Source organism: Rhipicephalus sanguineus, chromosome 4 (genome assembly GCF_013339695.2).
Source record: "Rhipicephalus sanguineus isolate Rsan-2018 chromosome 4, BIME_Rsan_1.4, whole genome shotgun sequence".
NCBI lineage: Eukaryota > Metazoa > Arthropoda > Arachnida > Ixodida > Ixodidae > Rhipicephalus > Rhipicephalus sanguineus.
The window spans coordinates 88,970,959-88,985,622 of NC_051179.1; the positions used below are offsets into that span (position 1 = coordinate 88,970,959).

Genomic DNA, 14,664 nt, shown 5'->3' on the forward strand with positions numbered 1-14,664 from the left:
TATCCAGCGCTCTCGCCTTTCTCCTTCGTACGACAACTATAGAAATCGGTAAAACTGAACGTTGTTATTCAGTCTTTTACGTCCGTGGCAATTCACAACGCAACAGTGCGTCTTTTGCGGAGTTTCTTCGTAGCGTGCGGAGGGCTCTCGTCTGCTGCTGTTTTCGCCGTCGTTCAAGCGAGTGATCCAGCAAGCACTTCACGACGGCTCGGTGGCGCGTCCGACTAGCGGAGAGCAATTCACAGCTCTCGTTCTGAGTGCTAAATGCGCAAACACGCGCGATATTAAGCTCAATCGTTGTTTCGCACTCGCTGGTTGCACCTGGTCCCATAGCAAACTGTGCGAGAGAGCCGGTCTATGCACTACTCAATACTTCTCCGACAGGTGGCGCTACACATCTTGGAAACTCCAGAGTCTGACGTCTATACAGGGTGGGGTTTTTTTTTAAAAGAAAGCTTCACTGGCAGCGACCAAGATACAGTTCGCTGCTTTGGCTTGTGGTATACCGAAAACTTTTGGTTGATAATATATAGCATGGGATCGTAAAATGTGGAATTACGCAGGTATTGTGTTATGGCTTCAGTTACGATATTGCTGAAACAGCGCGTCGAAAACGTCTACAAGTAAACAGGGTTCTTAAAAAATCTTGCCCCCAAGCGAAACATTAAGAGTTATGACAACGTTTAACAATGGCAGCGCTGACAAATTTGCGAATCTTCGCACGTTTGCAAGCGAGGTTTGTAGATTCCTACGACAGCATGTATGGCAGAAAACATACGCTTATTAGTGAAATGGACGTGCATGGTGTTGAACGCACTGGCGATCGGGAACACATCTAACTCGACGGCCGTAAAAACATGTGCCGCAAAGCTGGCATGATAACAGCGCAGACCGGTTATCAAGGCGACGCTTTACCGCGTCTCCTAAAGAGCGACAATACTGCCAGAATTATAGCGCGCGTGGTCATTATTTCTGCCCGCCACAGCTAAACTATATCTTCACGATAATCCGCGCGGGCCACCAAATCGCTCAGCAAACGTCGAGCACTAGGCACGCACACAAACCCCCCCCCCCCCGAAATTTTTTCTGTTTTGCTTGCGTATATAGGCACGCACACATACAAACGCACGCACGAACATACATAAAGTATGGTTGAAATCCCCCCCGAAAAAAATTTCTGGCTACGCCCCTGATGGCAGCGCATCACGGATCCCAGTGGCACCGACAGACTGTAGAACGACGAAGCCTGTGGACGACGCTCTAACGATCGTTATAGATTTCAGGTGAGTTCTGCCGGCTTCTGCCTACAACTCTTTTATTCACTTCACACGTAGCTTTGCCACTTGTCTTTCTGATGTTCCAGTTGCACGGATTTTGCTATCGTGTTTCAATGGCTTGGCAACCACGAAAACCGCACTGGACTATCCAGTAGCGGGTAAAACGGAGTGGTGCGCGCCAATATCGTGTTTCCTTATTCCATACATGCCAGAAAAACATGAAATTGCGAGTTGAAATCTCGGTTGCAAGTCGAGTGTGGTGACACGTAGAGCAACGTTGCACCGATATATATTTGAAGGGTAAGTAAGCTCAGCTGATCAAAATCAATCTAATTCACCCGGCCCCAACATGCCTGATATCCAGATCATGATTTTGGCTCGTGAAACTCTAGAATTTACTGTTTCTTTCCTTTGCTACCCAGACGTTGAAACACGTTCAATACGTATTTATTCGCTGCATATTCGAACTTCTCGCCGTGTTTGTTTGTTTGTGTGTGTGTGTGTGTGTGTGTGTGTGTGTGTGTGTGTGTGTGTGTGTGTGTGGTGTGTGTGTGTGGTGTGTGTGTGTGTGTGTGTGTGTGTGTGTGTGTGTGTGCGCGTAACTGCTATAAAACTTTGATGCAATAGCTTTTGTAGCACGGCTTCATTTAATTGAAACAGTGGTGACTTAACCTTATGATACTAAAAATTATCATGCAACAAAGGTAAATGTGAGTTCACTTCAAAGTTGTAGGTTTTTTTTTTTGTCCACAAACTGCATACGAGCATAACCTCATCCTCCTGTGATACTTGCTTTGTCTAATGTGGTGTGGTGCTAGTACCTTATAGTAAACACAGCACCAGCTAGTAATAATGGCAGTAAACATACTGCTCAAACGCTGCGTTGCGTGGATATTGCATGCCTTTGTTATACCAGCCGTGGTTCAGTTCGGTATTATTTTCAACACAAAGATACAGTCTACAGTGATGTTGTGGGCAGTGGACAGAAATCCTTTAAAATGGACTTGGAAGCGTTACGCTGCGAAGCCCAAGGACGCGGGTTCTATTCCTGACCCTAGCAGCTGCATTTAGATGGGCGCGAGATACAGAAACTCCCATGCCCTTTGATTTGTGCACGTTGAAGATCTCCAAGTAGTTAAATTTAATCCGTGGTCTCCCACTATGTAGCACCGCTTAATCGTATCGTGCTTTTCGCTCATAAATCTCTAGCAATTATTACTTCGTCATTATACCTCGAAACTCTCGCTATATCTTATTTGAATTCTATTCGCCATAGTCTGCAATGAATATTTAGCACTTTTTACAGCAGGGTACCTCATTTGACATTCTTTTACAATGCACTTTAATTGTTCTAATTTCGTGCCATAATCAGCTGTTGTTTTTAATATGTATATAAGTCACTTCAGCACTGTTCCTTTTTGTTTGACCGCTTCTCATCACCTCAATTGTTTGAGGTTTGAGGTGATGTTTGTGCTGCACAGTTTGCCTGAGTTTGCTCCCAACCCTCTATGCTGCTCAACGCTGGCTGGTGGGTTGTCCTTCCAGACAAATGGAAAAACAAGACCTTTGCCTGTTGATATAGATCTGAAGAAAAAATGGCACATTAGGCCTTTAGAATAGCTGCATCTTCGTGCAGCTGTTCTGAAGCCAGGCACTAGAAGGGCATGCTCACAATGACGCGACAGAAAGAAGGCAGTGAAGGCAAGCCTAGTCTTGTCGTACATTCGCCATATCTCGTGTAGCTGTATACACATTTTGCCGTTTTCTTCGTTAAACTAATTATAACATTCGGCAGTCAACGCCCCAAAACCACGATATGATTGAGAGACGCCGTAATAGAGGGCTCTGGAAATTTCGACTACCTGGGGTTCTTTAAGTGTAGCTAAATCTAAGTACACGGGCCTCAAACATTTTCGCCTCCATCAAAAATGCAGCCGCCGAGGCCGGGACTCGATCCCGCGACCTACAGGTATTCGTTAAAATACTGCTGGTCTAGTGGTTATGGTGCTCTACTGCTGACCCGCAGGTCGCGGGATCGAATCCTGGCCGCGGCGGCCGCATTTTCGATGGAGGCGAAAATGGTTTAGTCCCGTGTGCTTAGATTTAGGTGCACGTTAAAGAACTCCAGGTGGTCGAAACTTCCGAAGCCCTCTACTACAGCGTCTCTCATAATTTTATCGTGGTTTTGGGACGTAAAACCCCAACAATTATTATTATTATTAAAATACTGCTGCCATGCTATACAGGGTGATTTTTTTTTCAGACAATACATATCTTTTATAAAAAAATTCTGTGACAGTCACGCTCCAGTCGTACTCTAGTTCGCTCCAGTGGTACTCTAGTTCGAGGCGGAAATATTCTACCGCAACAAAAAATGCATTGACGGGACTAATTAACAAAAACCCGTTAACTAACTTTTATTTATTGACTTGAGGGCAGTTGTTTATATTGGAAATTTGCAGTGCGTGCCACGTTATGGCATACCCATTTTTCAGAAATCATTAAAGTTTTACGTAACTCGAGATATTTATTGTGAAAATTTAAGGGCTAAATCAAAACTGATCGTGTCCGGCGCACAGAAAACGCGGTTTTTCTGTTACGTCAGACCGGAGCTGCCCGCGACAAGGGAGTGACGAAATTCGAATGAAGGCGCGTCGTGGTCGTACCTTTTCGTGAAAAGTGGCAAGTCATCTAACTTGCGCCAGCGGATCGCCTTACCTTTGCATGTGGCGTTTGGTGCTCATCTGTTTCTTTCGAGATGCGCGCAACCGAAACCGCAGTAATATCAACCTTTTCTTTCTATGTTTACAGATAAGTACCACACATCGCATCCAAATAATAAGCTATTGTGCATTTCTGAATGCTTGCAGATTTTTCTGGTCACATTCTGCTTCGGCCCACCTTCATTAAACTATCATCACCTTCTTTTCACGTGTAGCTCCGAGCTTACGTAACAGAGAAGCGACGTTTCCTGCGCGTCAGGCGCTATCAGTTTCGATTTCATCCTTGAAATTCGTGGATGAATACCACGAATTACGCGTAACTTTCGCGATAAAAAAAAAATGTGTATGCCATAAATTGGCACGCGCTACAACTTTCTAATATAAACAACTACCTCCAAGGCAGGAATTAAAAGTTAATTAATGAGTTTTTGTTATTAATCTCTTCATTGCCATTTTAGTTGCAGCAAACTATTTCCTTCTTGACATAGAGTGCGTGAGCGAAAACATCTTGAGCGTGACTATTATACAATTTTGATAAGAAATATGCGTTCTCTAAAAAAACATCCTTCTAATTGTACGGAGGTCATGCAACGGAAACAGTTGCAGCTGGCTAAGGGAGTAACAGACCCTCAAAGTACAGCAAAGTTAATGAGTATCCCTGGTTTTGTTCATTGCCATGACACTTCATGGAATCTGGTGTGTGAGCGCTGCCCTTATCAGATTAAAAGGTGATCGATCTGTCTGTCATCATGTGTTTGTTTTTGTGCATTTGACTATTTCAGGTTGCTTCAAGACTGCACATTGAAGCTCTACAGCTGCATTTGACCAGGAAGCCTCCTTGGAAACTTCGTGTCTCGAGGTAGTCAAGACGTGTCCAAGAATTCGGAATAGCCACGCTTAAGGTCTGGCCGTGAGTCGTCTCGAATCAGTGCAACCTGCTGTCCTTTTCGCCAGAATGCCACCTGACCCTGACATGGTCTGGGAACACGACACTGCCAAGCTCATGCACGCAAGCTGTGTCACCTATTCGGGTCCTGTATCTCAGATGACTACATGAGAATGCTGTACTGCATGAGAACTACACATGTTGCATGTTTTGCGCTGTATGCCACATAAAATATGTAATGGATGTCGCAAAGAAGTGCTTGATGGCTGGCCATTGATTCCTATTCATAAAAAGTGACTGGCTATGCTAATGTTTATGCAAGTCTAGTATATTGCCGCATTTGACAGTAATGAACGATGTTAGCGAAACTATTGCTTTTCATATCTCACTCATTCTGACAGTAATGTGTCTCGCTGTATTTCTGGACGGTGTTTCTGTATTTCAGTTCTGTACAGAACTCACCATACCACCGCTAATATATATATACATATATTTATATATATATATATATATATATTTATATATATCATACCTTATATATATAAGGTACTTGACACACGACGTACATTTTAGCATTAGCGTAGTGCTAAAACGTACGTCGTGTGTCAAATACCTTCCTACAGTATCAGGACCTCCGTGATCTTTCTGTAGCTGTTATATATATGGGTCATTCCATGCCAAGTGTCCCAGACGTGGCGCTCGCACATCGCAGATTTTGCTGATAAAATTAGTGCCTTTTTCCTGTGCCACATGGAGTATTGTGGCAAAACATTTTTGCTCGAAAAAATTTTTGACGGTCCTGGCACCCCCTCGAATTTCGCTTCTATTTATTAAACTGTACCTAATAGAAAAATGTATATAAAATCTACTTTGGTGTGTTGAGCTTCGAAACCGCGCTTGCGCTCTCGCAGAGGTTCTGTTTAGTTGTCCCATTCTTTATTTCCGAATTTGTGTGTTTCACTACCAGCTACGTAGCTTTAAAAACTACAAAAATCTTCAAAGTTCGTGAATTTTTCTTGAGCTATCTGGAACTCACCCTAACCAATATTAATAATAGCCTGATTTCCAGGAAAGTGTATTTTAGTACAGAAATGTTTAGGGGTAAAATAGACTTCAAATCTTTCCGAAAAAAATTGTGAAATTAGAGAAAATGTACGATATTTGTCGCATGTTTGACCGTATTTTTCATACTGATGTGGTCCAAGTAAAAATCCTCGTCATGTGGCGTTTGATAGAAGACTTCATTGTTAAGTAACGAAGAAAGTCTAATCAAATAATGTTTTTGGTTTTAAGGAAGAAAATAATTTTTGAATTTGGCCCTCCGAACGCGTAGTGCAATTCATTTTGTTGCCACTTCGCCGCAAAGCACGTGGTAGCCCTTGCAGCTGACACTCGTCACAGGCAGCGGCCAGATGCGAGATGTATGTCAGTGGCTCGTGAGTGGTCGAAAGTCTTGTCACGTTGATGTCAGGGCGACGAGTAATGAATTCGCGTTACAATGTGAGCTTGCTTGGCGGGCCCAATGGGAAGTATGGACGCCCGAGAGCAGCCTATGGCGTCGTTGGCACAATGTGCTAGAGGGCCATCTGTACAACACGTATACCCTGACAAAGAAGTGTATACAGTGTGCATTATTTCTTTCAGTATGTGTATGCTAGTTGTGCAGACGGCCCTCTAGCACACTGTGCCAACGACTCCACACGCTGCTCTCGGGCGTCCATACTTCCCATTGGGCCCGCCTAGCAAGTTCACATTGTAACGCAAATTCATTACTCGTTGCCCTGACAGCGCGACAAGACTTTCGACCACTCACGAGCCACTGACATACATCTCGCATCTGGCCGCTGCCTGTGACGAGTGTCAGCTCTAAGGGCGACCACGTGCTTTGCGGCGAAGTGGCAACAAAATGAAATGCACTGCGCGTTCGGAGGGCCAAATTCAAAATTATTTTCTTCCTTAAAACAAAAAAATGATTTGATTAGACTTTCATCGTTACTTAACGATGAAGTCTTCTATCAAACGCCACATGACGAGGATTTTTACTTGGACCGCATCAGTATGAAAAATACGGTCAAACATGCGACAAATCGTACATTTTCTCTAATATCACAATTGTTTCGGAAAGATTTGAAGTCTATTTTATCCCTAAACATTTCTGTACTAAAATACACTTTCCTGGAAATCAGGCTATTATTAATATTGGTTAGGGTGAGTTCCAGATAGCTCAAGAAAAATTCAGGAACTTTGAAGATTTTTGTAGTTTTTGAAGCTACGTAGCTGGTAGTCAAACACAAAAAAATCGGAAATAATGAATGGGACAACTAAGCTGAACCTCTGCGATAGCGCAAGCGCGGTTTCGTAGCTCAACACACAAAAATAGATTTTATACACATTTTTCTATTAGGTACAGTTTAATAAATAGAAGCGAATTTCGAGGGGGCACCATGATTGTCAAAATTTTTTTCGAGCAAGAGTGTTTTGCCACAATACTCCATGTGGCACAGGAAAAAGGCACAAATTTTATCAGCAAAATCTGCGATGTGCGAGCGCCACATATGGGACACTGGCATGGAATGACACACACACACACACACACACACACACACACACACACACACACACACACACCCATATATATATATATATATATATATATATATATATATATATATATATATATATATATATAATTGCTTAACAATGGTGGTGACGTGGCTAAGGACTACGCATTATTCGCAGGATGTTGTGCCTATAGTTTAGGTGCTTATTGATAAAACAGTAGGTTGTCATTACAATGTGAACATGTATGAAATGGCATGAAGTGTTTAAAACCGATTCAGAGAATAATTTTACGAATCACAGAAAACTCAGTTTGTTTATAGGAATTCATTGTAGGATGAAGGCATGCAGACGTGAAAGAGAAAAGACACAGACAAACCAAATGCTAGCGTTTGAGCTGTCCGCATCTCTTCTGTTTCCGTGTTGCATGGCTTACTTTCTTCTAGAATAAACATTTTTTGTTGTTTTACGCGAGCGGCAATTGTTCTGAGACTCGTCTATATAAACTTCGAGTAATATTTTATTTCCCCCAGAGGAATCGAGTGCACCACTGTAAAGTTGCTACAAAAACTTGTTGCGGCTGTCATGCATTCACCACAGTGTTCCTGTTTGAGTAAGCCCGGTGGAAGTGCCTTGTTGAGTAACAAGAGGTAGCGGCACCAACTTTCGTCGATTGTCAGATAAAAACCCTAATGGTGTTCGCTCTGATTTGAAGTTCTCTTGAAATTCTTGATCAATCTCTATAAAACTTGTTTAGTTTATGTGTATTTGTACGCTGATTTTGAAAATGCAAATATTTTTTTACTATTATATGTCGTGTTAATTAAGTATATCAAACATTTCATGTGCCATGTTAGGCCTGCACGAGTTACAAACCTGAAAGAGTTACAAAGTAAGCATATCACAATAATATGAAATGGGAACTGTATGCAACATAACCAGAATTCATGTTCTAAACCCACTTAACAATAGTCATAGTATGCTGAACGTTGACCAGTAAGTGTATGTCTAGATGGTGATTCGCTCACGAGGGTTGAATATTACGTAACTTTTAACTCAAATGGGTTTCAAACGCGAGTTCGTATGTGGGCTAGTGGGTTCATGAACATTATGCCAGAACAGCGGAGTAAACTCCTTTAAAACTATTGCATACAGTTCTTATCCCCTAACGATAGCGATATGTCGATTTACTTTGTAACTCTTCAAGTTTGGAAAGGCTTGCTCATCAAGACACATGAAATTTTTATGTGTTAAAACTGCGTTTTCTTCCAGATAATTGCATATTTGAAATCGCCACATAAGTAAACCTAAACTGAGCAAGTTTCATCAATATGGACCGGGAAGAAAAATAAACGCATTATTTTTTGCAGAGTGTCTCACTGAGTACCACGAAGTGGTCACACTGACTCTTGCCAGGGGAGTCATGTACACCACTGTCCTTAAGGACAACGGAGTTAAAGGAACGCTCCAGTGGGGGTCAGTGTTACCATGGCAAAGGGGTCACCCTGACTACCTATAGGTACTAGCGGGAAATAAAAGGTAGTCGCGTAGACTCCTGCGTTGGGAGTAATGCATACTCTCTCTCTGCTTGTGAAGAAGGGAGTCGTTGGTCTGAAGAACGAAGGGAGTCGTTTGACAACCCGAAAGGTCATCATATGTGTAGCAAGGCGATTACCACCCAAAGGTAGTCAGTACAGACACCCTTTTTTTTTAAGAGTGTACATCACGAGTTTATGTGGGCTGACATGCTCCTTGCGTGTGCTCTCTGTCGTAGTTGTCACTGCACTGCTCACATGCACACAGGGCCCAGCTCGCAGCGCGTGCGTATGCATTTTTTTGTGTACTCTCCTCGCTATCTGTATTTGCAAAATAACCAGCCTAGTCCAAAGGTCTCTGAATCAAAAATTGGGACTGGACGCTACGTAAGCATCCCGAAGTCATAATTAAAGCCCTGGCGTGCAAGCGCAAGACACGTGTCTAGTCGTGATGAGTGGGCGATCAGCTACTAATTGCAACGTAAAAGGGAGTTGCAAAATTGTTATGTCAGTGCTCCTTTAAATAGGCGTGTTCACAGACAGGCTGGTCAAATTTTAGCCAATTTGGTCGAGCTTCAGTCTATAATTGAATATTTTTATAAACACGCAAGGAGGACTGAGAGTGGAGCAACACTGGTGCTGTCGCGAACCGTGACGTCACAAGCTCTTGCTTTGCGCGCGTCTGCATTCTGACGGACGATTCTGTTTAGTGCTCAGCACCGCGTGCAATCGAACTATTAGAGCTTTTTTTTTAGCTTCGCATTCGAATCAAACGATTTGCAGTGGCTGAAGCTTTGGTAGAAGATATTGGCTGCACATGACGTCACACACACCATTACAAAAAGGTGGTCGCTGTCGGTGGGCGGCGTTTCTAGCTGGGTGATTCCACGTAAGATCGAACAATCGATGGCTGGTCGACCTCTCAAATTTATTTCAAAATTTTATATATTATTGCCAGATGAATGGAAAGAAGAGATCCGCAATTTGTTTTGCCGCCAAAAATTTTTTCGAAGCACAGGAAATCAATAATGACGAAGAGGTGGAGTGGAGCGTTCACCCGCTCTGCTGTTTTGGCCAACTTTCGTTATGAATTGCACAGAATATAAAGTTAGGTAGCTGAAATTTTTTCAACTAAATATATGCATGTTTTTGTTTCTGCCCAGGTATTTTTAGTTTTTGTGTGGTGTAGATGTTTTTATAAAAAAAACCTCAAAAATGGCCAAATTGGCAAAATTTTCTTTACTTTGAAGGTCTTTATCTAAAAAACGCCTCGTGGCAGAGCTACAAAAATTCCGCATTACGTTCTTTGCATGCTTATCTACGAAACTGCCAAATCTTGTATTTATATAGTTTTTCAGTAAAGAGATATGATCGGGTTAATTTCAAGAAAACACCGAACAATGGAAACTTCTGACGACAATTAAAACAAACCCCATTTTTGTAAACTTCTTAAACCTTGTCCACTTATTCTCCTCCACATCAGCTTTCAGAATCATTAAAAACATGTTGCATAATGTCGTTGCACTAATAGTTACGGCCCCTCCAATGAGACCCTTAGGCAAGGATGGGCAATTCCGACTTCTTGCCCAGCAAGTGTATAAAATGAAGGCAGTATTGGATTTCTTTATATTAAAAGGCCAACAGTACCGAAAAATGTGTCGCCGGCACTGAAGACGTTAATTTTGAAATTATTTGGTCACTGCAGCGGCCACGAGCGCGGAGCTACCGACCAGGCGCGCGCGCACCCGAGATGCTCGTTGTAAAAGACGGCGCAGTGAGAGTGGCGCCCTCTCGCGTGTGACGTCAGAGCGGGGGCTCCGCTCTCAACCACGCTGCAGCAGCCGCTGCTCCTGTATGCGGATCGTCTGCTTCACGCGGGAACTTTGTCGAACGAACAGCCTCGCGAAGGTCAACTAACTCCTGCAACGAATGTTTTCGAGTGTAATCTTGAATTGTTTTAGTTGCGGCCCAATCGACAGGGCCGAGAAATCCCCCGGATGGTCGATGAGTGCGCCGATGCCACCGGCCGCATTGCTGGTTAGAAAGTGAAAGTATGTGTGAGTGTTCTCGCTCGTTATCTTGTTTCCGCCGTACGATACTGATTAGTTTGGGTGGTGCTTTCGATATTTCAGTAAGCGTCCCCTTCTCCAGCATCTACAAGTATGTAGATAAAGCTTGTGAAAGGTAGCGGTGCCTCATCGAGGGTGAGGCGGTGCACGACGCAGGCCACGTTGTTGAATGCGCGGTCGAGGCCGTCAACGGAGATCGCATCACCGCCGCTGCTTTCGTCCTGCAAACAAGTGCGCAAGTGCCGCCTTGTTGCACACCCCCCTGCCGATGCCCATGATCGCAGTTTGTCCCGTAATGTTGGTTCAGTGAGAACGATATTACGTCGTAGTTCCTATTAATACCGCACAGGGCCGTCGCATATGGGTAGTAGAATATAACAAATAGTTAATCGCTAATTATACCACGCACAGGGCCACAGAGATTAACGTGGCAAAGGCAAGCTGGGTGCAGTTTCACCCCACGCAGCCTAACGAAAAGCTTAAAGAGCTCCGCTTTTAAAAAAGCGTCTGCACTGCCTCAGGTGAAAACTTTTAGAGAATGTGCACTAAACAGTGGCAACAGGTTTCGCTTATGACGTTATGATAAGCAGTCCGCTAGGCGCGCGCTTGCCTTCATCAGTAAAATACGTATGTACGCCATCCATGTGCAGCCGTGGTCTCAAATATCCTGCGCCGCTCAGCTGAGCTCATGAGGCACGCTTTCCTTCGAGGCGATTCGGAAGCCGCGTCGTCGGCTCTTTGTCTAGGGGCCTTCGCGGCAGGTTGTGGGACGGCACCACACCTGGTGTAAGTCGCCTATGCTTATAGCCTGCGTGCAATAAACGCCTTAAGTATTGGCGGGGCCCTTAATCACGGTCACAAGCTTACCTAAGAGTCGCGCGTACGGTGGGTAGCAGAAGTCACTGTATGCGAAGTGCTTGCTGCACACGGTCGATGAAGGCGTGGGGCGCTTTCCCATTCTGAGCTTGCGATGCACTTCTTCTTCAGCTTTGAGTCCTTAGGGTAGTTGTGAAAGCTAACGCCTTTTTCACGAGCGGACGAAGTACACTGAGGCACAGAGCAGTACTTCACCATTGCGCAGCACTCGCTGCGGCGACAAGCGGCCGCAGTTCTAAAAAACAAAGAGTTGTAGTTCTAAATGAACGTTAAAATCAGTCCCACGGTTGTTCGAACATCGTCAGTAGCCACCGTACGCAAGATAGCCAATTGAACTGCTTTTTTGTTGAGATTTACCACAAGGGTGGTTTCAACACGGCGCCGGGCCTACGTAGCAGACGAAAGCGCGCGAATCCCCGCTCTGACGTCATACAGGCGCCGTTCGCAGCGCCGCCATCGGTCGCACACCAGGCCAGTGTGTAGAAAGCATGAACATGGCGCTCCAGTGGCAAAGCAAAATATGGATTGCCAAAGGAAAGAAAAGCAAAACTATCGGTAACCGGATGCGCTTGCCTATATTAGATGTCGGCAGCAGACGGCCTGAACTGGCCTCGCGTTCCGTGCGCTGTTCACACTTCATTCGGCGCGGATAGTTCTTGTGCTTTGCTCTTACTCTACTCCTCCTGTGCGTCTCATGACGAGAAAGTATAGCTCTGAATGAGTCTATTGTGGAGACTACCTTTCGAAGCACAAAAAGCTTAAAGGAGTACTGACACGAATTTTAAAAAAATTCAGATTGTTGCTCTAAAAAAATACTGGTGTCGAGAAACCTAAAACGACTATTGTGGTGCCTGGGAATGCATCCTATGTATTTTAATTAGCGCCGCCTTAAAAAGATCCTTTCGGTGTCGATATCGAGGGGGTGGCTTCTCAGTGTCGTTTCATAGCAGTGTGACGTCATGGAGATACAGAAACTCGCGACGTACTAGCGGGAAATCCGTCATCTGCTCGTGATGGAATAGACAACGATGAGTGAATTGTCGTCCAGTGACCCTGACAGTGATTTCTACGATTTAGGCTACATGCAGGACGCAGAACTCGCGAACTCGGAGGAACTGTCTTGACTCGTCGGGATAATGTCCTTGCAGTGTGGCTGGCTTGCAAATGCTCAGCGACGAAACTTCACAGTCAAATTGAAATATTTTATACGTGTTCTCCGACTCCAATGTGTGGACAGCGTGGACACTGCATACCAACGAAGCAAAAGATGTCCCTTTTGCGATGTCTCAAAATTGTGTCAGTATTCCTTTAATTATTGCAAAGAAGCCAAAATTTCGCAGAGTTACCGACCTAGACATAAATGCTTTGAAGGAACGTTTAACGCCCGAAAGATCAGTGACTATCAATGAGACGGACTACTTGTGCTACGCGTGCTATTGCTACCACTGCAATGAAAGATCTTCACGGAACGCACAGTTTAACGATGACATTCTTATGCCCCCTGAAAACGAAATCGACGCAATTAACCAGATAACTGCGACTACCGGTGCACGTGCGTTCAAGTCACCCGAGAGGTGTTGCTGTTTCGAACTCAGTCGGTCTGAGGACGCGAAAACGAGCTCTCACTGCACCGTCTCTTACAACGAGCATCTCGGGTGCGCGCGCGCCTGATCGGTAGCCCCGCGCTCGTGGCCGCTGCAGTGACCAAATATTTTCAAAATTAACGTCTTCAGTGCCGGCGACACCTTTTTAGGTACCTGCTGACCTTTTAATAAAAAGAAATTCAATCCTGCCTGCATTTTATACACTTGCTGGGCAAGCAGTCGGAATTGCCCATCCTTGCCTAAGGGTCTCATTGGATGGGCCGTAACTATTAGTGCAACGACATTATGCAACATTTTTTAATGATTGTGAAAGCTGATGTGGAGGAGAATAAGTGGACAAAGTTTAAGAAATTTAAAAAATGTTTTTTTTTTTATTTGTCGTCAGAAGTTTCCATTGTTCGGTGTTTTCTTGAATTTAGCCCGATCATATCTCTTTACTGAAAAGGTATATAAATACAAGATTTGGCAGTTTGGTGGATAAGCATGCGAAGAACGTAATGCGGAATTTTTGTAGCTCTGCTACGAGGCGATTTTGAGATAAAGACCTTCAAAGTGAAGAAAATTTTGCCAATTGGGTCATTTTTGAGGTTTTTTATAAAACCATCTACGCGTCACACAAAAACTAAAAATACCTGAGCAGAAGCAAAAACATGCATATATTTAGGTATATAAATTTCAGCTACCTAACTTTAATATATTTTGTGCAATTCATAACGAAATTTGGCCAAAACAGCAGAGCGGTTGAGCGTTCCACTCCACCTCTTCGTCGTTATTGATTTCCTGTGCTTCGAAAAAAATTTTGGCGGCAAAACAAATTGCGGATCTCTTCTTTCCACTCATCAGGCAATATTATATAAAATTTTGAACTAAATTTAAGAGGTCGACCAGCCATCGTTTGTTCGATCTTACGTGGAATCACCCAGCTACTAACTTCTGGGGCTCATTTTGCACTAAAATAGCATATTAAAGTCCATTCTACAATATTTTACAGGCCCCATAGACCCTCCTCTTATTGTTTTCGCTGAGAACCAGAACTTTTTGGCTGAACATGTCATGACCCCTTTAAGGCGCACTATCATTACATCTTTTAAGGCATCAGTGTTTCTTAAAACGTGTTATTTCTTATTTATTGAGC

General features: G+C 43.8%; 1 protein-coding gene across 2 annotated transcripts in view; it reads left to right on the forward strand.

Annotated features, from left to right (window-relative positions):
- The window catches only part of LOC119390395 (uncharacterized), a 255,236-nt gene that overhangs the window by 240,429 nt on the left and 143 nt on the right, over window positions 1-14,664 (forward strand). The window lies entirely within an intron of this gene.